The sequence below is a fragment of the Charadrius vociferus genome, unplaced genomic scaffold (genome assembly GCF_000708025.1).
Source record: "Charadrius vociferus isolate BGI_N301 unplaced genomic scaffold, ASM70802v2 scaffold1077, whole genome shotgun sequence".
In the NCBI taxonomy this organism is placed as follows: Eukaryota; Metazoa; Chordata; class Aves; order Charadriiformes; family Charadriidae; genus Charadrius; species Charadrius vociferus.
Window position 1 is genome coordinate 1,433,957 of NW_009649168.1, and position 22,883 is coordinate 1,456,839.

A 22,883-nucleotide genomic window follows, 5' to 3' on the forward strand; every position below is an offset into this window, starting at 1 on the left:
GGCTTCGCGGCTGCTGTCTCTCCCTGCTGGGCCCGCCGCCCCGCCGCAGGGCTGGTGCCCGGTTCCAGCTCCCTTCAGCCTTCCTAATCTGCTCCTTCCCATCGTGCCCCTACGAATCTTTCATGTGTGGAGTATTTTAATTCCTGAGTTTTCTTGCCCTTCGTTACTCTTTTTTTCCTCTCATTGAAACCTCTACTCCTGGCCCGGATTCGTGTCTCCAGCAGCGTTTAGCCCTGGGTAGTTTCTTGCATGGAGTTCCTTAAACTCTTCTGTGCGTGCTCGGTGCAGTTCGGTTGGCTGAAGGATGTCCTGCTCAGGGAGAGGAGCTCAGAGCCAACCAAATTGTAGCTTCATTTTTTCAGTTCACAGCTGCGACGGGTTCCAGATAAGCCCAGCGTCACACAAGCCTGTGAAAATGGAGCTTTCTGATCAGAGAGGGGTGCAAGAGCTATACTGGGAGCCAGATAAATTGTCGTGGCTGGCAGCGTTTAGTTAGTTGGCTGCCATTTTGCCCTTATTTAGTTAAATAATTTGAAGTTGGGAAAAGCTGCTTTAAAAAAAAAATGTTGTATTGCTGACCTGTCACTTCGGCTTTCTGTGCTTGTTTCCTCATGAATATCAAGTCACAGTGGGAGTTTTTCCTGTTCACAGTAGCTTGAGGTAGGACATGTTATTTGACAGTCTGACATGCATGCGTGATGTTTCTTGTAGCAAGGGAAAACTGTGCAAAGGATAAAGGAGGATAAAGCTTTGCTAATAGCTGGCTGGAGGCTGTCGGACAAGCCCTCACAGGATCTATGAACCAGCTCAGATCTCTTTGCATTCCATTCAAATGCGAGGTGTGCTTTTTTGATCTGACTCCAGTAGCAAGCTAGGCACAGAGTGAAAGGAGAGTACCTCCATCTGTTTTCCCGTGGATGAGGGAAGAAGGAGAATGTCTTGTGACAGATGCTGGTTTAGCTCTTTAGAGTGTTACCAGGTTATGCTTGGAAACTGTTAATGAGAATAGTGCAAAAACCTGAGCGGAATAGAGTGCATGGGAGCACATATCTACTTTTTACTACAGGCATGTTGATCTGATCTGTTGCTTTCCATGTATATCCTGTATACCCATGTCATAAGAGCACACCAGTGGAAACCCTGAACACCCGAGTCCTCCAATTTTTATTAGCTTTTGTAAAGCTCCTCTTTGAAGTATCTTGCAGGTTTTTGGTTGGTTGATCCTTTTTTTTTTTCTTTTGCGGTTTAGTTGTAGTGAGAATTTAGAGCACGTGGGTAATAAAAGGTGTCAAATTGTAGCAAAGTCATGAATGGCTATGGTGCTGTGTACAGGAGAACCTGTCTCTCTACATGCTTAACCTTTTGGGTGCTAGGAGTTACTGCAAGGCCATGGGTAGACCCACACTGCTGTAGTGTGGTTGGTCTGTGGCATAAGAATCCCTGTACTTTATTAAAAGCAGTGCTAAAAAAAAAAAAAGTTAATGTGAATGGGACTTGTAAATGGGGATGATCCTATGGCTTAATAACTTTTTAGACAGAGAATTGGGTAAGCAAAGAGGGAAGACTTAGTCTTGTTGCCATCTTGTCTCTTTTTAAACCATCAACTTATTTTTACCAACCTGAAACATTTAACGTAATCCCCCGTGTGCCATCAGACAGAACAATAATTATTTTAACTTCACAAGACACTTCACTACGTATTTATCCTCAACTGTTTTGCTCTGTAATTGTATAAAACTTCAGCTATAAAATTTCTTGTTCCAGAAGGCTATGATCAACTCTCAGCACACTTGTATCACACTTAACTGATTAATTTATAAATTTTAGAACTGAATATGATTATGAGGGTCAGCTAGGAACCGGCTATCAGAGTGTCATAGGCTGTATCTTAAGGGGAACTTGATTGCAGAATATGCAACCGCAGGTGTCAGGTATAGAATTACAGAATGGTTTGGGTTGGAAGAGACCTTAGAGATCATCTAGTTCCAACCCCCCTGCCATGAGCAAGGATAAAAGTATGTTCCCTAACTCATAGCAATGTCTAAAGTACTGGTTAATGCTTATGACATTCTTGCATTATTGTACTGGTTTATTGCATTATTGTATTACTGCGCTACTCATTCCATCTGCTTAGAAAAGGGAGCTTATCTTTTAGGATTGAATAGCGTTTACCTCTCTCTCTAGATGTCTGGAATAAGAAGGAATTCCCTTCCTTCTGCTGAGTAGAGTTTTTGCAAGTATATTATATTTTTATTTATTTATTTTTAAAGCAAATAACATGAAGTTTGTGGTGTGTTTGTGGTGAATTTCCTTCTTAGTATTTTTGGGTGGAATAGAGAAGAGAAATGAAAGTTTAGGGGCTAATGATTTTGTTCTTTAGCTTGAATTAGATTGTTTCTAAGACAATCCTTTAGTAAATTGTACTTAAGCCACTTAATATCAGTTTCTTTTGGGCTTCCTGTGCTGCTGCATGTGTGGCCTGCTGCTGTCTACAGTCAGGAACATGAGCTTTCTTAGAAAAACAGCTGAAATTGGCACCAGAGAAGACATAGAATATGGAAAGAAAAAGTGAGGAAGAATAACAGAACAATGGATAATAAGTATTTGCCAGAACAAAACAGCTGGGTTGCACATACAGCTGGGAGATGATTTAGACAGAAAGGAAGGAACTAGAGGAAAAACTTCTTCGGAAGATAAAAGACATAAACAGTACTTTCCTAAGCTCTTAATAAAAACATAGGAGTCTCTCTAGTTGCTGAGGTCAAACATGGAGGAGATTGACTATGTAGAGCAGGAACCTTAGGACGCCTGGAGCTGCCAGCTTTCAATTAAATTTCAGAATAGTGATCTATTGTTTGAACATGGAAAAACATGCAGAAAGAAAGCCTACTGACAACATCGTGTGACAACATATGGCTTAATTTGGACAAGAGGTAATTAAAAAAATGTGCATAGACAGAGTTGGGAGCAGATATGGTTTCAAAATTTTATCCTTTATTGAAAAAATAGCATTTCAGGTTTTATGTATGGTATTGTTTCTCTAAGCTGCATAGCTGAAGAAAATAAGACAAATATGAGCAAAGATCTGTGACAAGTTATGGTAAAGTCAGTCTTTTTCCTTGAATTTTTTCAGTAAAATAACCTGCATCAGTTACTTGTGCTTCTTAGTGCATATAAGGATGTATCAAGTGAAGTTACTGGAGTAAATGGGAATTAATCTTGTGTTGGCCATTATTTTATTTAAGATAACCTGGATAATGTAATGGAAACTCTGTAAACAATTTATGAAGGACAGCAAGCAGCAAAAGGCTGCCATAATGGAGGAGGACAGAACTAGAATTATAAATGACTAACAGATTAGAGAAAACCTCTAAAAAGTGGCTATAACTTCATAATAACATAAAAGATCATGCATTTTTGTAGGAATAAGCTTCATCACACATGCACCATTGGAAGTAAATGGCTAGGTAAGGTTTGTAGTGAAGAATTTGGGAGATGCTGCAAACTGCAAGCTGAGCAGAAAATGCTACAGGGAAGAAGGCAAATGTACTGCTTATTATGAACAGATCACAATTTGGGAGATGAATGCAACAATCAGCATTCATAGCCTATTCTGTGTTCTGCTCCCCAAGAAAGGTGGGGACCACTAGGGGACAATCCAGACCAACTTTCAGCTCTCTTATACCTCTTTGAGTTGTAAACATGAGATAATTCCAGGATATCTTCTGCATATGTCCTACATATGTCTCTAATTCTTGCACTGTGAACTCTGTGAACAAATACGGCAAAGAATAATATTAAAGTGCAGCGCAGATGAGGTAGTATCAGGCTCAGAATATAGACAGAAAATACACAAGTGACAAAAGCAGGATGAATATGAAATCCGCTTGCTTCTTCAAAGGATTGCGATCAGAATACTGCTTTCTGGTTTTAGCTGCCTTGTTTCAGTTGCTCAGAAATGTGGCAAGTCTAAATCCATTCCCTTGATTCTTGCAGTTAGCAGTTGAATGCTTTTTTTACAGATCTCTCCTGCATTTCTAAACTAGGTAGGTAACTTTTCAGGGATGCTTGTGGAAGATGGTTATTCAGAATGCCTTTGAAGATCATTGTCTGTGGTGCTGTTGAAAAGATGTTTGAAATCACAAGGTTTCTCTTGCTTCTGATGTTGGCTTATATCCGATTTTCTTTCATGACTTTCACGGGTCCTTGAGAATTAAGCACTTCCGGCTCTTCTGCTGGAATTGAGATGTTATGGGAGAGTGTCCTGGTTTGAGGTAAAACAGGACCAATTTTGTTCAGTAACTTTGCTTCTTAGCTGGGCCTCTTCTAACTACTGAAATTAACAGCACATTGTGCAGAAACTGTTTGCTCTCAGAGTGATCAGACCGATGTCTATAGCTGATGACCAGGGACGGTGTGTGGAGGGGGTCTTCCTTATGCTTATTGCTCTAACACCCGAGGGCAGCTCACTCTGTTACGTGCCCCATTGGGGGTTGGCAGTGGAAAAGCACAGTGGGGTCCCACCTGCATGGAGGAGTGGACAGGATAGGGGACACAAAACTGACCAGCAACGTATTCCATCCCATCTGCCTCATGCTCAGTATAAAAGCCAAAGGATCAAAGGATCAGTGCTCTTTCTTCAGTGGCCGCATCTGAGGAGGACTCTCTCTGTCTGTCTGCCTTTAATCCCAATCCTGAATGCAGATCCGGAATCCTTTTCCCATCCATCACTGAGTACAGCCTGGGTCTGCCCCAGTGCCAGCCAGTGACATGATTTTCATCCTGGGAGCTTGACATGGTTTTGTATATATTTCATTATTTCTTTTCATTATTAATATTTCATTAAAGTAGTTTAGTTCCTTCTAAACTCATAAGTGTCTTTTTCCCTCCTCTGCCTCTCTCTTTGAAGAGGGGTAGAGGGGAGCATCTGTTGGTCCCATCTGGGGTGCCCCATGTCCCCAGTAGCCGATTTGGCCTAAACCACGACAGAGTCACTGTTCCCAAATCACCAATTTGTCTTTACACCCATATTTACATTGTGTGTTTATGTGCTTGCCTGTTGTACACTTCACAGGCATGCCCTGTTGCAAACCATTGAGTGGATAGAGATCAGCCTTTGTTCTGACTCAGTATGCTGTTTTAATGCTTTTAAGGTAAAGGTGATTTTTTTAGGGGTGAAAATGGGACCAGCCACCAGTCTTTCCTGACCTGACTACACAATTGATGACTAGCAGCTTCTCTTGATCCCGCACAGGGAATGACATGGGTATCCCATCAAAACAATGCTTATTACTGAACATTTTGAATTCTTTTTTTCTGAGCAGTAACTTGGGCATTGGGTTTTGGTGACTTTGTAGTGAATTCTGGACTGAGTTCAGATATCTGAGGTACTCTTGGTCCTGTATTATTGGTGAAACTGCTGACTAACATGCAAATGTGTATTGCATCTTGTCTGATAAACCTGACAATTTGCAGCTTCCCTGTAATGACACTTTGTATAGCAAATATTTTTAAATCAGTATCATCTGTTTTGTAGGTTTTGTTTCTTTCAGGATAACAAAACCCTCCCATCTTTGCAGAGGTTAGGGATTTTTGCTCTTTGCTAAAGTTGTAAACTATTTACTAAGGATATAGCCTCCAGTCTGCTCAGAGGTACAGTAAAAAGAACCACACGACTGAATTAAGGTCTTCCAAAAAGGAAAATGGCTGGAAGCAGCTCAGGTCTCTGCATTGAGCTGTTAAAGTTGAACTTCCAAGTTTCTAATCAGAAGCTGAAACCAGATGGAAGTAAAATGTGAAGAGTAATATGAAAAATATGTTGCAGAGAAGATCAAATGGAAGAAAGAAAATGAAAATGTTCTCAATTGACTGCAGAGTTCCTTCAGAAGCAGTTTTATGGGAGAGTAACCCTGTTCATACTTCACCTTTATTTTGTCTCTAGGTGCACACAGGTGAAACAAAGTAGAGCTGGGTGTATGCATTGCCACATTGCTCATGCCAGCATGGAATTTCTCAGGTTTTCTGTGTTACTAAATTAGATCTAGGAAACTAACAGGCTTTCTGTGATCTGTGAAGGCTCTCTTTGCAGTATGCAGCTGAAAGGACAAAAAATGAAAGCAAGTGTCTCCTATGCTGGTAAAATTTTGTTCTTGTTTCTTTTACTTTGAGGCAGTAGGGTGACTTCTGTGCCCTCATGTGGAAGAGCAAGAGTTAGAAGGATTTGAAGCCTCACGATCCAAAGATCCAACAATTCAAGGAGAATGGAAAATAAATAATTAAATCACACTAACTAGCAAGATGTGTCCTTATTCAGAGAACAGGAGTACCATTCTTTCCTTCTTTGGGGAATACATGAGCAGAAAAATGAACTGGGAGACAATAACATAAGCGTGTTGTCCAAGTATTCCAAAAAAATAACTTGAGACTTGTGCAGATGCCAAGTCTAACTTTGGCTGATTCTCTTTTAGGAATTTTGTAGAGCAATTTTCTGAATTCTATTAATATAACAAGCAAATATACTTTAGAGGCTCTGGGTTTACATTGTGGGAAGTAAAGGTGATTTCTTGATGATTTTTCACAGGCCAAGAGCATGTATGCTTTTGAAATACAAACTTAAATGTTATATATAAATTAAAAGATGGTGAAATATTAAGAGAAGGGAAATAAAAATGAATAGACAGCAAAAGTGGAACCAAATTTCAAATGTAAGAGTAATATAATGATAATATTTGGTATCTTTTTGGACTACACGCCACAGTAGTAGGCAGTAGCAAGTTTCTTTGCTGCCTCCATATCCAGCGTTGTGAGTTTTGTTTAAGCTAGTGCTCTGCCACTACTTGTGTCATAACAGCACACAGTAACGTGGTCTGTGCTGCCAGCAATCTGAACGGTCCCACTGCTGTTTAAGATAGGAAAAGCTGCCCTGTCAGTTGAACAAACACAATTTGTTGATAACATAGTATACGTTAGCACTGTTTACCTGTCAAATGATACAGCTCAGGGTGGTTGATAGCAGAGGTATCAAAGGTATGACGGAATGTAAGGCCTGTGATACATGCTGATAATGGTATGGGATATATGCAGTCCCTGATAATGGATGATTATAATGATACATTCTATATATGCCAACCGTGGCAAAAGAAAGATGGTGAGGGGTGGTCTGTACTTGTCTCTTAGCTGATTACTTTCTGTAACATTTTGCCTCCTGCTGCACGTTTGTGTCATGCAACTGAATGTACATTGCTGTGTCCTTCTGTGTAATTCAGAAGGAACTGAACCCTTTCTGCTGCTGAAGTGCATTTGTCTTTCCCAGATACGGGTGTCTTAGACTCCTGGTAGCGTTGGCATATCCTCAAGCCCCAGTTCAATTAAGAAACCATAGGAATTTGGTCATAGTGCAATGAATAATACTGTATATAGATTGCTTTCACTCTTAAGGCTGTTCAAGAAGTCAAAGATTTGCCTGAACATCCATGATCTGTGAGTTCAGGAGGCTAATAAAATCTGTTCCTCTGGTTTTTAGCCTCTAACTCAATGAATACAAATTTGAGTTGTCTCTCGGTGACCTGTCTTAATGAGGATAATTTAATAATGCAACTGTTAGCTAGAGTCTTTTTCTCCTGCTGTGTTCCTCCTCTTATTCATAGATTCTGAGATTCGATGATAAAATTTTTCTGCTATTTTTCCTTTTCCTGTAAAAGCATAAGAACTATTTCTTTATTGAGTGGCAAGATATATGCTGTTGATTAGGTTCTTCAGATCTTATAGATCTCACAACCATAGGGGGTTTAGTATGTTCTTTTGTTTGGGGCTTAAATTATGTCCAGATCTTTACCAGCTATTAAGCAAGCACTCATACTGGCCCTTCTTCTCCTGTAAGCATCCAGTTTTGGCCATTGTTTGAAACAGGGTGCTGAAGTAGCAAACCTTTGGTCTGACTTGAATGCATCAGATTTTTTTTAATGGTCTAAACATATTTTTAAAACATTCATTGGAGCTACAGGCAGCATGGAATTTTCAGGGAGGACTCTTCTTTCGGTTAAATTGGATTTTCTTCTATTTGTTTTCTTTCTGCTACGCATATTATCTAGCTTCAAGTAATTTTATTTATCTTGGAAAAAGATCTTGTAATTGAGTTGAAGATGTGGTGCATTTGTGTGTCACGGTGCTCTGTTTATATAAAATGGGGCCTCAGTTGTGCAACTCTGGAATATGTTTGTGTGGATGAGTAAGGATGAGTATCTTGAGTAGGTGTTAGTTTCCAAAGGTGTAAGAAACAAGTCTTTTAGAGTGATGAACATACCTTTCTTTGAAAAAGGAAAATGATTCTTTGATGCGCTAGAAATAGACTTCTATTCATGTTTCTGTCATCTAACGTAGAAGAAATGAGATGCATTGGATGAGCCATAGTGGAACCAAGTGCCTGACTAAGTTCTCTTAAGTAGCCATTGAGCTTTAATTGTTTTTACATGTTACTTTTTATCTAGGGGTATAAAAATAGCCCATAGCGATATTGCTGAGTCATACTAACCAGCCTCAAGACCTCTTTGCAAGAATCCTTTTACTTTCACTTCTTATGTCTTTGCACGCAAAAACACTGTGTGCTTCACAGAGGTGCTGTCCGTGTTGTCAGAGCTGGCGTGGAGTGCTCCAGCGTTCGTCTCCCCCCACCGGGTGTAGCTCATTGCCGGGCTGGCAGTTTGGGTGGTGTGATCCCATACAGGATGCTGAAATGTTTAGTTCCTTGTTCATTCCCACCTCCCTCAGTATCTTACGTTTGTGCAAAAAGAAGAGGCTCGATAGAGGATTAGATACTTTTTCAGTAATACCAAAATCCTCTTTAGGTCCTAAAAGCTGTAGAAACTGTTTTGGACAAGATTAAGAAGGTTTTTTGTTTTGCTGCTTTCGGCTCAGAGGTCCTCTATTTCTTGTCTCTGTTTTTTTCTAATTTCTTGCCCCACCCTGATAAAATGAACCATTCTGCCCATGAACGTTGAAGCTTAACCCCTCCGTCCTGGACCAGACCGTGCACAAAGGCACCGCAATTGCCAGCTTCCCAGGTTAAGAAAAGTGGTCTCAGCTTTATGCTGTTACTGCTTCAAAATACACCTCAGATAAAGTCTAAGCCATTATTTACAATGTAAGTTAACATGATTTGTCACAAAGTAACACCATGACATTCTGCTTATTCCATCACACCCAGAAAATAAATATAAGACGTTACACTTTGACCTCTGGCTTGCAAATAAAGTGAATTTAAGCACTGAGAATAAACATAAAATGAAGGACATACAGTTTAAGAACTAGTAAGTCACTCCTCCGTATTCTGGCTGTTTATCTTTTGCTGTTGATAAGTCTGTGGTTTACAAAGGATCTTTTGTGCATTCACAGCGAAGATGTGAATGAAAGTAACTAGCTCTACATCTGACAGTAATTTAACAATAACAGTGAATTACTTTTTTACCTGTGATCAGTGGCAGACAAGAAGCCGTCTCCAGATTATTTCAATTTCTCATGTTGTCTGTGTTCTAAACAGCTTTAGGTAACATTCCAGCAAACAGAGAGTATAAGAAAAGCTGAATAATGGTGTCACCTGAGTCAGAAAATATATTAATAGGCATGCTATCACAAGTTGACTGTAAGAACATAGTTTTAATGAACTTCTAACAACATACGTGTCAAGCTTACAGGCATAATTAATTATTTCTGTGTTGTATGAATGTGCACATATAGTAACTGCTATTGAGAGCAATCTGCTGTAGCAATAAGAGGAACAAAAATTGATAGAACTCACTTGAAGGGACTAAAAATGCAAGGCTATGCAACTTGCATAGTAGTTTTCAAGGAAATTGAAGGCAAAGGCAAAAATGCCTTTGAGAGGAGAAATGTTTTGAGTGAGAAGTGCTATACAAATAACTTCATTGCCTTGAGTGGAATCTGCGCAAGTAGAACAAATCCAAACAACTCTCATACAAGAAGGAAGGGGAACCCAATAGAAAGGAGGAAAAAAAAAACCCCTAGTAACTGGTTGGAAACGTTATTCCAAATTAGTTGGTGAGAAGAAATGAGTTGAGGCATAGGCTAGGTTTAAGTGTTGGGAATTGAGAAGGTGAAGGCTGTTAAGGAGCTGAACTGTAGTTATGGAAGTGGAGCTTCTGCATTCGCCGTCTCATTGGTTCTTGTTGCCAGAAATATTTTCGTAGAAGTGTTTTATCATTTTGCTTTCTGTCCGTTTGCAGTGGAACAACTTGTGGCCTAAGCTGGTACCAGAGCTCAGTCTCTAAAGTACTTGAGACACTAAAGGAGCCATTAGTATTACTACAGAACTATAAGTTGTAATGGATGTAAACTCTCTGCCCCCAACCATTATATGCTGTGTCACTCCTGACTGCACAAAAGGAGCCGTGGTTGGACTCTAACTGTTCCAGCGTAACTCTGCAGTGAATGGGAAGCAAATCTGTCGCCAAATCCATAAGTAAAATATGAGTGCAGGTAGAAATGTTTGAGGAGGCGAAACTGCTTAGGTGGCAGACTGGCTGTACCCAGCGTCCAAAGCCAGCCACTCACTGAGTTCCCTTTTTCCCTAGTAATAGTGACTCTTGGTGTGTGTACTCTTGGTACTTCCCGGTGGTGGTTTTGATTGGAATGGTCTCACTCTTCATCTTTTTTTCTTTGCTGTGGAAGCCATACAGGGGAACCGTTGCTTCTCTCAACCTGCAGATTATGCTGTGGCTCGTGCAGCATAGCAGAGGTGATAAGACTGTTATCCTGCTTCTGATTTCATGCTCCATTTGTGCTTTCCAACTCCCAGTCCCCAACATGCTTACCTCTGATGTTTGATCACTGAATGAGTAGTAGTCTTTTTAGCTAAATATTTCCTAAGGGCTCTTGAAACCTCAAATCTAGCGGGTCAGGGGGGAAAGTGCTTGGAGGAGAGGGTTAAGTGACAGCTTCCTTTTCTAGTCTCTCCCTGTACCTCCTTTGTTTTTCCATTTCTGGACTGTCATGATACTTGACTTATACAGAGCTGAACCAAGTGGTTGGTGTTAGAGATCATGAGCATGACTGCATATTTTCTGGATGCTCAGTTGTTTTGGCCTGAAATCTCTTTGGACCCTGTGAATAGGTCATTCACTCTGAAACATACAATCATACTCCGTAACCTGACTTTCTGCTATGGGCAAACCACAGGCACATCTCTCAGGAGTGTTGTTTGGTGCAGTACTTTGTCTAAACATTTTCCCACTGGATCTAATCCAGTCTGGGATCGCAACTGTCGTGAGAATTGAACAAATCATTCTGGGAAGTATCTAAATTTGCCCCTATTGGTCAACGCGATGTTTATGCACAGCCAGAACCACATGACAGAGGAGAGGGTACTCTTGAACCCTATTAGTAATATGTACTAAAAAAATAACAGAGCTCCCAATTTTTTGTATGAGTAAACCACAAAACTACTGTTTGCTAGTTTGAACAACCCCTGATTTGAACATCATTGGAAAAAAGCCAGGAAAGCAACTGGAGTCAGCCCAGAAACATTTTTTATCCTTGTAGCCACTTCATTTATTCAAACAAACAAACAAAAAAACCCCCAAAGAACCCCACAAAACCTTTTTCAAAAATGTACATTTTCTTTGAAAGAATATTTAAGGGTATTACAATGACTGCTTGAGATGTGGTACCTACATGAAGACTGCCAGTAGGAAACTGTCAAACATAAAATAAATGTCATAAGCAGATACATTTTAGTTCATTTTCAGTCTTGCCTCTGATCAGCGTAAATAATTGTTCGTTTCCTGTCTAGTAACGTCCTTAAATCTACAAGATATCTGAAAATGACCTGCCTTGCAAAGAGGTATATTTAGCAGTTTTCCACTGGAGTGGATTGCAGAGCACATACAAACAGGGCAAATGACCAAGAAAGTCTACTATTTCCATGGGTGGCTCTGAACACTCTAGAGTGGTGGTTTTGTCTCCGACTGTAACTGATGTTCAAGTTGCAAAATACAGCATGAAATACATATCTGAGGGACGGATCTAAGGTACTTGGATGACAGAGGCTCTATCAGGCAGAGTGAAGAGTGTTGGCAGGAGCAGCGGCGTTGTTGCAGCCTGTTCTGCATGAGCTTTGGAGGGTAAAATGTGTGTTTGTTCCTCCATCTACTACTTTCATCATAAGCAGCTAAAGCTGTGGCCTAGTTGCTTATGCCTCCAACTGCCGTTTCAGTTTAGGGTATTGACAGGGAATATCCTTTAGGTAAGGAGTGATACCTGTTTCGAAAGCCCGGGTTGATTGACTGGGCCTCGCTGTGCATGGTCACCTGCCTGGGGACTGAATTACAGCATCTTCCGTGCCTTATTAATCAGGGTGACAGTCTGAGAGACAAACAGGCAGCAAAATATAAAATGAAGCTCTATAGGATTAGGTGCAAAGTAGATAATTATTGTGAAAAATGGGCAAAAATAGAATGAGAGATGCTGCTGTTGAGGAGCATTTAAAAATAATATTAATAAGCTAGATCCTGAGCACAAAAAAAAATTAGTGCATGAACATAAGAGAAATAAGAATGGGATGGAGAAAATTCACTAAAACAAAAGGGAAACATGCAAACTGCAAGACAGCCTGTTTGATTTTAAGTTGTTAGCATCAGCTGGGTGCTTGGTAGTACAGCTGTTTCCTAAATATGTCAGAAGTATTAAAAAAACAGCAGTTTGTAGGTAATTACAGGGCAATGCTGAGAAAGTGACAATATTAAATGTTTGTCGAATCACCTTTTATGCTCAGATATAAGATCCTGTTAGAACTAGTTAACAGAAAACCAGAATTTGTTGACTTGTCTTGCAGTGTAAGATCAATGGCAGACTGCTGCACATGTGTACTTTATCTGAAGAATGACTGGTTGTTATGAACATAAGGAATAAACTCTTACAATAAACATATTTTAAGCCTAGTGCTGAAGAAGCTAGGAGCAGTTCCAGTTTGCAAAATCTCATTTATTAATTCGATGACGCCTATTTGCCCTGGTATAGCTTTTATGTTGAGAAATCATCGTTTAAGCCTTGCCACAGATGACAGCTGTATTGGAAGTTATTAATCACTGGATGAGTCATCTGTTCACCTGCATTAGACAAAGTCTAAGCAGTATAACAAAGCTGCAGATGACCTGAGTTTAGGGAAGATGGGATAAATATTATTTGTTTCAGTTTTTCCAAAATCCATTGTAGATAAGACAGTCTGTATGTTAAATTCTCCAAAGAACTGTCTGATTATTTTTAAACAAATCAGAAAACTAGGACTTGTACTGTCCTTAAAGCATTGGTGAAATAGAAGGCAATTCAATATTTCAAGTGCAAATTTGAAGGAAATTTCTAGGTTGATCATAACCTAAGTTGCTGGGGACACCATCTTCCAATTTCAGAAAGTTAAGTCTCTTGGTGTAACTTAATTGGACGGAAAGTGGTGCATTTGTCAGTAGTGCTGAGCTTATACAGAAGTCTGCTACTCCTGGCCTTAATTTTCTTAGTGCCAGTCTCCTCCAGGTGCTGGCTGGGGAAATTGTAATCAGAGTATCTGATTCAACTCAGGACACAGCAGAAAGCCTTTAACTTTTTGTTTTAGAAACTTTGTCACCACAGTTCTCCCAGCTCTGGGGACTCTCTTACAGCAGCAACAAGGAGGAAGCGTGAAAACTTCAACAGAAGGTTGTCAAGCACAAGTAAACCAAACATTTATTTTTTTCCTTTCATATGTCAGCAATTAGTCATTAATTGTAACAGTACCTTCAAAACATAGTAAGCTGCATTGTGTGTAGGTCACTATAGTGTGTGGCAAGGAGTGAAACAAGAAGATGATATTGGCTGTTATAGATGGCTTTTCTGCATCCGCTAGTAGCTGGCAGTCTTGTGGCAAACAGTAGCTGCATGTTGTCTGGGTTTTGCCTGTTTTTTACAGTTCAGTGATACAGTTGTGTGTAGTAATTCTGATACTGTGTTTGGCAAATCACTCTGCAAGAGATACATGTTAGATGGCTGCTGAAAATAGTGTTAGTGCCTAGCTGTTCTGAATTAAACTTGTCTAATAACTTGCTTCAGTCAGACATCTGAAAAGATGTTTGCTTCAGAATAACAATGGCCCTTGCAGAGTTTTTTGTGTTTGTCTTCAGTGATCTGCTTTGGGAGGGCACTTTGAAAGACAACTTCAAGAACTCTTGTCTTCGTAGAATGAGAGAACTGGACTTCCATCATTAGCCAGTAAACAGTCCCAGTTTAGAACAGCACTTTCCCATTAGATACTGCCTTTCATATGTTACTAATCACCTAAATTTATTTCTAAAATACCAAAATCTTCTTTTTGCTCTCCTTGTCTATTTGTTTTTATAGTCTGAGGAAACTAATGGAGGACAAGGGACTTTTTATACACTTTTTGCATTCTGGTCACCTTCAGTTCTTGTTAGCAAGTTATGTACAGCTGTTCTGATTCAGAGTATTTTTAAGCTAAGCCTCTAGTTTTACTGTTTGCTAAAGAATATTTATGGCTAAAATTTCTTATAATTGTTGTCAGTTGACGTAAAAGCTATTGAAAAATTTGTACAAAATGTGTCTGCTCAGTTTTTTATTACCTTAATAGGAAATTGTTTTTCATGACTTTCTGAAAAGTATTCTTAACTTTGTGTGGATAAACAGAATAAAAACTTGGATCTTAAAATTATAAGTTTGACATAGTGGACATTGTCTAGTGAATTGTACATACTCTTTCATTATTTACCTACTCAGCAGCTCTTTCCTGTGTTCAGCACGCTCCACCGCACTTAAAATGTCATCCCATGGTGTCTAAAGACTCATAGTGCGTGTGTTTTTAGAAATTTGAGTTCCAGTCTGTGTGAAGAACCTAGAACCAAAGCAATCATTTGCATTTGGTGACATGAATGCTTTTTCCCCCTCCTTTTTTTTTTTACTGTGCATCAAGTCAATTCAAAATGAAAATGAATAGAGGTTGAATGTTACTGCAACATATCAAACTGAATTTTGGAATTAGTACACAGTTTAACTCCTAAATCAGATAAGTTCTGTTTTAATTAGAACCTATAATAAAAATCTTGTTATTTATTGGTTAATAGGTCTCTCTCAAGAGAATTCAGATTGTTCACGTTCCTTCCTTCCTGCCACAGCCACAGCTTAACTTGTTCTCAGAGTTGGATTCTGTGCAGTATAATTGGAATCTAACCAAATCAAATGATTCAAGAGGAAAAAGGAAAACAGAACAAAATCCCTAGAGGATGCGTATGATCAGAAGTAACAGCAGATGTGCTTTTCATAGAGATGCTGAGAGCATCTGCGCTGTGTTCATCAGAGGCTAAAGGTATTACCTAGGTTGAATGTTATTGCATACTGCAATTGCATATTGCATACAACTGTATGATTAATTTCTCAAATGATGATGCTTTGGATCACAAACCTAAGTGCAAGATCTTGCTAAATGCCTAAAGAGGGGCCACTTTGTATGCTGGATTATGTAAATAGAAATGATACAAAAGACACAATCCATGAGTCAGTGCATTCAGTACAGGCTTGCCTTTTCCAGGCAGAAGGACCCAACACACAGTGTCTGAGTTTGAGTATTAAGTGAAGCACCAGTTTGCAGAGTAAGTATGGTGGATTTTGTGCTTCAGTGCTGGCTAGCAATACTTTATTTAAAAACCATGTGTGCCAAAAGCAATGCTTCAAAAGCATGTAAAGCAGGAATCCATTTACCTGATTTAGACATGGGCATATTTGAGGTTTTTTTTTTGTTTCCTTTTGGTGTAAAGCAAGAAAAATTTGTCCTCCAGAACAGTTTTGCAGAAGCACAATGGAAGAACCTCCTACCCCACCCTGGTGACTTTAATGATAGTCAGATTGTACTGTCCCCATCACTTGGACAACAGGTACCAAAATGATGGCTTTCCTGAACAAAGATGCACCGCAAAATTTTTCAGCTTAATCATCCCTCTTAATTTCTTGGGGAGTTTACGGAAACCCTCCAAAGCTATGAATTTCTGATTGCATCGGGAAGTATTTGTTGTTGTTTGAAGTCTGGAAGGACTCTAAGGAAATTTCAAAGAACACTAAGGAAGTGCTTACTGGATTGATCATTGCAGGAACAGTTATCACTGGGTGGATAAGGACAAAATATTTTATGTGATGATTTGAGGCCAATGCCTGGGATCTGCTGTAGAGGTTATCCTCTGGTCAGAGGACTTTGTCCTGGAGAAATTAAGAATTCTCAAGCAAGGCCTCCTACCTGCAAAGCCCATTCTTGTCTGCTGTTGTCATGCTTGCGATGTTGTCTTATGTTCTGTGCTGCATGTTAACGTCACCTTTTCTTATTTGAATCAAGGAAATACCAAAAGCTGTCAACTGATTGGGCTGAGGAGAACACATCTCTGAATGTTAGTGCTATGGTTGTGCAGCTAATGTCACCATTTCTTTAAACCATTATGGAGCTGTGTTGCATTTTAACACCAACCAAACCAAAGGAACATCCATTTTTCTAATGAGATGTTGGACCTGTCATGATTCCCTTATGCTGTCTAAAAGCAATGGATACTGTCTCCTGGCCAGATTGGAAGTTGGATAATTCTTTCTCATATTTTCTTAGTTTCAACCCTGCCTCCTGTGCCCAGGTGTTCCACTGGATTGTTTTCTTTAAATATTAAACTGCTGTATAGTGGTTATTCCATATTTTGTTCCACTTTGGTCTGTGACATTGTGTTCCTTAGTTTTTGCTAGTTTCTTTTCACTTCGTAAAGCAGCTTGATTGAAGGGCGCTACTGAAGTGTCAATGTACAATCTTCAGAGGTTATACAGACCAAGTGCTGGAATTCAAGACTGCCTGTCGGGTCCAATGACTGTTACATAATGCTAGAATACCATATCAGAATAGCTTCTTTGTAGGCATACCGAAGCTGACTTTCCTAGAGCAAAGAATTCCTCTAGAAGACAACCAAAGAAAAGTGGAAATACAATACATAGTGATTGCAAGCCCTACAAGTAAGTTCCCTGACAGTGGTTGTAATTGCTCTAATGAAAGATGTTGCCTGCTAAAGAAAAGCTGATGAGGGTGTGGCTTCTACAGCATTTCTCTTTATTCACATGTTTAAAGAAGGCAGCAGATAATAAAGCAGCTGTGTCATCTAAGGGGTGAAAGGAAGCATATAGAGAAAGCATGACTGTTATGTAACCAGGCTCTTTCTCTGTCAACGGCAAAATTTCCTGTCTGTATTGCAGTTCAAGTGAAGATAAGGCAAGGCCCAATGAAGTATAACCTGATGGCAGGTCTGGGCATTAGAAAGGGCTTTCTGTCATTCCAGGCTTTTGGCATCAGCTCAGCAGTCGGAATGATTGCGTAACCAGTAGGATTTCAGACATGTGTCATCGCCGCCCCCCCCAACAAAAACCACCACCAAACCAAAACTGTAATAACAGCAGTGACGAGAGGATGAGTCCCATGTTAGGTGATGGAAACTGATTATGATCCACACCTTCTTCATCTTTCTAGAGAATGATCTGTTTTCCTCCAGGCAAAATTTAACCTGCACTCTTTAGTCAGACCACATGAGCAGTAGTGAAATCGTTGGCGTCATGCATGTGGCTAAAGGTGAAACCAAGTCTGGTCTGTTTTGCTTTTTAAATATAAGGATCTTGTTTTTCTTTCCTCAGAATTTAAAGAGGTGAATTTCAGATTCTTGGAAGAATTGCATAGTCACTGTTACAATAAATGTGTCATTTTCATAGCAGTCCCTCTAGTTGATCTTAATTTATATGAAGTAGCTTTTCTTTTTCTTAGCCATAATTGTTTTCAATCCTTATAGAATCACAGAATCATTTAGGTTGGAAAAGACCTTAAAGATCGAGTCCAACCGTTAACCTAGCAGTGCCAAGTCCACCACTATACCATCTCCCGAAGCATCACATCTACACATCTTATAAATACCTCTGGGGATGGTGACTGAACCACTTCCCTGGGCAGCCTGTTCCAATGCTTGACAACCCTTTGGATGAAGAAATTTTTCCTAATATCCAACTAAACCTTCCCTGGTGCAACTTGAGGCCATTTCCTCTTGTCCTATGGCTTGCTACTTGGGAGAAAAGACCAACCCCCACCTCGCTACAGCCTCCTTTCAGGTAGTTGTAGAGCGGTAATGTCTGCCCTCCGCCTCCTGTTCTCCAGGCTAAACAACCCCAGTTCCCTTGGCCACTCTTCAAAAGACTTGTTCTTTAGACCCCTCGCCAGCTTCGTTGCCCTTCTCTGGACACACTCCAACCCCTCAATGTCCTTCTTGTAGTGAGGGGCCCAAAACTGAACACAGTACTCGAGGTGGGGCCTCACCAGTGCCGAATACAGGGGGACAATCACTGTCCCAGTCCTGCTCACCACACTCCACCTGATACAGGCCAGGATGCTATTGGCCTTCTCGGCTACCTGGGCACACTGCTGGCTCCTATTCAGCTGGCTGTCCACCAACACCCCCAGGGCCTTCTCCGCTGGGCAGCTTTCCAGGCACTCTGCCCCAAGCCTGTAGCATCCATGGGGTTGGTGTGACCCACGGGTAGGACCTGGCACTTGGCCTTGTTGAACCTCACACCATTGGCCTCGGCCCACGGATCCAGCCTGTCCAGATACCTCTGTAGAGCCTTCCTACCCTCCAGCAGATCAACACTCCTGTCCAACTTCGTGTCATCTGCTACCTTACTGAGGGTGCCCTCAATCCCCTCATCCAGGTCATTGATAAAGATATTAAAGAGAGCCAGCCCCAATACTGAGCCCTGGGGAACACCACTTGTGACAAGCCACCAACTGGATTGAACTCCATTCACCACAACTCTTTCAGCCCGGCAAGCCAGCCAGTTTTTAACCCAGCAAAGCGTACACCCGTCCAAGACCACCTGAAGACAAGTGGTTTTGTTGCCTTTTCTGTACTCTACCCAGAAAGCACTGTGTACACCAATCTACTATAACCTAATGATGTAAAAGATCAAGGCACTGCAACTGAGATGGTATCTCAGACATCTCTAGCTGGATTTTATCTGTGGGGAAAAAAATTAACAACAGCTTGGCATTGAGTTAGTTTTCTAATTAAATCTTAATGTAGCCCTTTGCTTTTAAGATACCAGTTGTTGCCCAAGGAAGCAGAGAGCAGTCAGGATAATCAGTGACAAATGCACGCACTGATTCACCTCCTGGAGGCATTGCATTCTGAGACCAAGTGGCGAGTGTGATGTGGGAAACACTGGCTTTTAAGATCGCCTCACAATGTATTTGTGTAGAGGAATTTTCCATGGCAGCTCACCTGTCTCTGATGTAGGATGCTAAGAGATACTTCTTATTAGAATCATCAGAAGGTCTTTATGAAAGATGTCTTGTTGTTGGCTGCACTATGGTTTGGAAGGCTAAGCCTCCAGAGTATCAACAATGGTATCAAAAATGCTGTCCCAGATTTTGTTCTGTTTCTGATTCTGTTAACCCAGCCTGCTGGGCTGTAGACCAGTAGCATTTGTGAGTTTCTACACAGCAATTACAGCATGAGTTTCGTACTCCTCCATCCATGTATTGAAATTCCAAACGTATGGCACCATGTTTAAACAGGGTTCGTATGTGTAACCACAAATGTTCAAAATTTCTTTCTCAGCCTTTCTGTAGATGGGTGACAACTATGAGCATGACTTCAACAAAAAGAGTCTGAAAGCACGTAAATTATGGCAGATGTCACTGAAAGTTGTGTAGTCCTTGCATCTTACTCAAGGCAGATGCATTTCTGGCAGATCTTTGTCTCATCTGTTCTCTGGCATGTCCAGAGATGACAATTCCTTATACCTCCAGGCAGTCAGTCCTGCACTTAATTTCCGGCCGTTCAGGGTATCCTTATTGTATGATACTAACCTCTTTAGATGGCGTGAATCTCTGTGCTTGAGCATGATGGCAGTTACTGCAAGAATGGCTGGGACTACTGTTGTTTTAAGTCCTAGTCTTTAAACATGGCACAAACATCTGTAAGTGGAATGAAGTTTGAGTGCTGCAGGGGGATTCTCACAGATTGCGTTTGTGTAGCAGTGGTCAGAGGTGAAGCTTTATCTTGCCATCTAAGCGCACAGTTAATACAAAAATTTAAATATGGTAATAATTCTCTTTCTAAGAATGCACTTTTCCAGGCTTTTCTTACTTTATAATCATAAACCCTCACATTCTTATTAAATTAATTTCTTGAAATACTTCACCACTTCTTGGTAGATTATTGGTCACATCAGCATGTCGCACAGGCATAACAATAACATATGTGCAGGGAGAGAAATGATACACACCCTTAGAATTTAGGTTACAGGCCTGGGTGTGTAGCTTGAAGTCTGGAATTCCAGATTCTGCAATTAACAGTGGGATCAAGATCAAGTGTGAGTGCATCGAAGTGTCCTTTTCACTCTTCCACCCTCCCTTTTGAGATCTTTGTTATGAACAGGCAAGAAATGTCAGTAATATAATGAAGCATGAACCAGTAGACTAGTTTCAGTCTTGGGAACACAAAATAAAAATCAGCCGAAGGAATAAATGTGGAATAAATACATCAATATCTGCAAGACTAAATAATGAATAGCTAAATGGTTATTAATAGACATTTTAGTCGAGGTCCAGATTTATAGCAGTAGTTCATAGAGCTTTTACTGACAGCCGTTTGTCCCTCAGATTGGGTGTTACAGGCAGTAGTACATTGATCTTGGCAAGAAAGTGCTTTATGGTATAGTCAGAGGAACTCCTAAGTGGGCTGCCTGTGGAAGGAATGTCAGCTCCCAAGACTGTTTTATGAAGAAAGTCGTCAGTTTCACGGCTGGCTGAAGAACTGCCAAGTCTTACACGTTTGGAGTTACCAAATGCATTCATGAGACACTTTCAATCGCAGTTTCGTTATGTCAGTGATAAAATAATGGCAGTCTCCATAAACCTGGAAGTCCTGGATGAGTAGCAGCTTCATTTTTTCCTAGTTGCGTTGTGTCATGTATAGTTAAGAGCACTTCTGAAGCAGATTCATTACTTTTGTCTGTTGCTTAAGGCCACCAAAGAGCACAGACAGGACTCTGCCCCAATGCCGCATTTTTCTTCGCTTCAGCGTACTGTGCATTTCACTGAGCTCCCCCGGTCTCTCCTGTGGCGACTGGCAGGTGGCTGCCACTGCTGTTGCATTCTGCCACGGAGTCAGAGCATCTGATGCCTACAGGGTTGTGCTGTGAGTATTCCTCAGTCTTCACTGCCTCCCCCTGTGCCAGAACAAGTTGTCATTATTTGGAGGACACAGGACAGTCAGGGGCCTGCCCTCTCCGTGGCCTTTCAGATAACTGACTATTCATGCAAATATTGCAAATATGTTGTTCTGGAGAGAAGAAAGCATTCTCCCTGGAATGTTGCTGTCCCACACCATAACCACCTACTAGAGGGGGCTGAAAAGTGGCATACCAGTGATTGCCAGGAATGGTCTCTGTCTTAGTGCCTTCCACTTCACACAGACTGGCACTGTCACACCAGAAAGCATGTCTTGCCTAGATTTGGTTATTTCAACTGGTGCCCTTTTACCACAACACATCTTCTCTGGAGATCTGCCCTATTTGGTGTTTACGTGGAGGAAGCATATGTCAGGTCTGCTTTTTTCATTAAAGAAGTAACTGTGCGTGAGGAAAGGCAAGTGTGAAAGTGTGCCCTCTAGAATTTGGAAGAAACCAAGTTGAGAAACCTTACTGGTATTTGTTTTGAAACGGTTTCTGCAATGGATAACAGCTGCTTTTCCAAAGGAAACAATGAAAAAAACAGAAGTTCTATTCAGTGTGCAATGACTGGAACACCCATCACAGGCCTCAGGCTCCACCATGTACTTCTCGAGACCAACATTCCCCAAAGCAGAGAAGTTATGAGCATAGGGTTATTTTGGGGCTCCTTGCTAAAACGCAGCCTCAGTGATTTTTGTTGGGTTTTATTTTTTTAATTTTCTTCTATGATGCATGAAAAGACTTGCTCCTATGTCAAGTCCCCATTGCCAAAGTACTAGCCTGAAAGAATTTTCAAATTTTAATTATAAGCCACATGAACTTTTTTATCTATATATGTATATTGACATTTACAGCCCCATCACTCTAATATAGCTCATAAATAATGAGCTGTAAAATATAATTTTAATGCAAAAATACCTACATCTAGATTCTACTCTTGTGAACGCAAATGTTCCAAAATAATTCAGAATGGATTATTTTTGCGGTGAAAATAATTTGTCAATTTAAAATAATCCACTAAAGGTCTGTCTTGGAAATTTATCTAGCAACATGAAGAACTGGTATTTCTACCAGGAGTTCACTAAGGTGATTCATTATATAAGATTAATATCTTTATAGGTAATTAGTAAACTGGAGGCAAGTTTTGAAAGGTCTTTTTCGGTCTCTTGGTAGTTGGACTGAAAATTTCAATTTAAAATAAACCTACAAGATTTTTACAATAAACTGGCAGGTTTTGTGAGGAAAAGTCTTTTCTTGTGGAAGAGAGGAATATGTGCGAAAAATGTGTGAAAAAGGTTTTCTTTTGGTAGAATGGCAAGGAAAGACTGTTCAATGGCCTTGTGAATGTTTCAGAGTTGTAGGGCTGAATGAGAGGAAAGTGAACATCTTTTGGAGGGTTCTGCCAATAAATGAATAGCAAAACACAAAAGGTTTCCAAAAGAGTTTAATAAATAATGAGGTTCTTTCTGTACTGTATAAACTATAAATATACCATGCAGTCCTTTATAACTTAAAATAATTTACAGACTGAGGTAGGGGGGTAGGAGGGTGTTGTTACGGGGTTTCAATCCATCTCAGGGTCTCCCTGACTTCCTGCT

The 22,883-nt window shown here is 40.4% G+C and overlaps 1 protein-coding gene across 1 annotated transcript in view; it reads right to left on the minus strand.

Annotated features, from left to right (window-relative positions):
- The window catches only part of NGF (nerve growth factor (beta polypeptide)), a 27,596-nt gene that overhangs the window by 494 nt on the left and 4,219 nt on the right, over positions 1 to 22,883 (minus strand). The gene's annotated exons all lie outside the window — the stretch shown is intronic.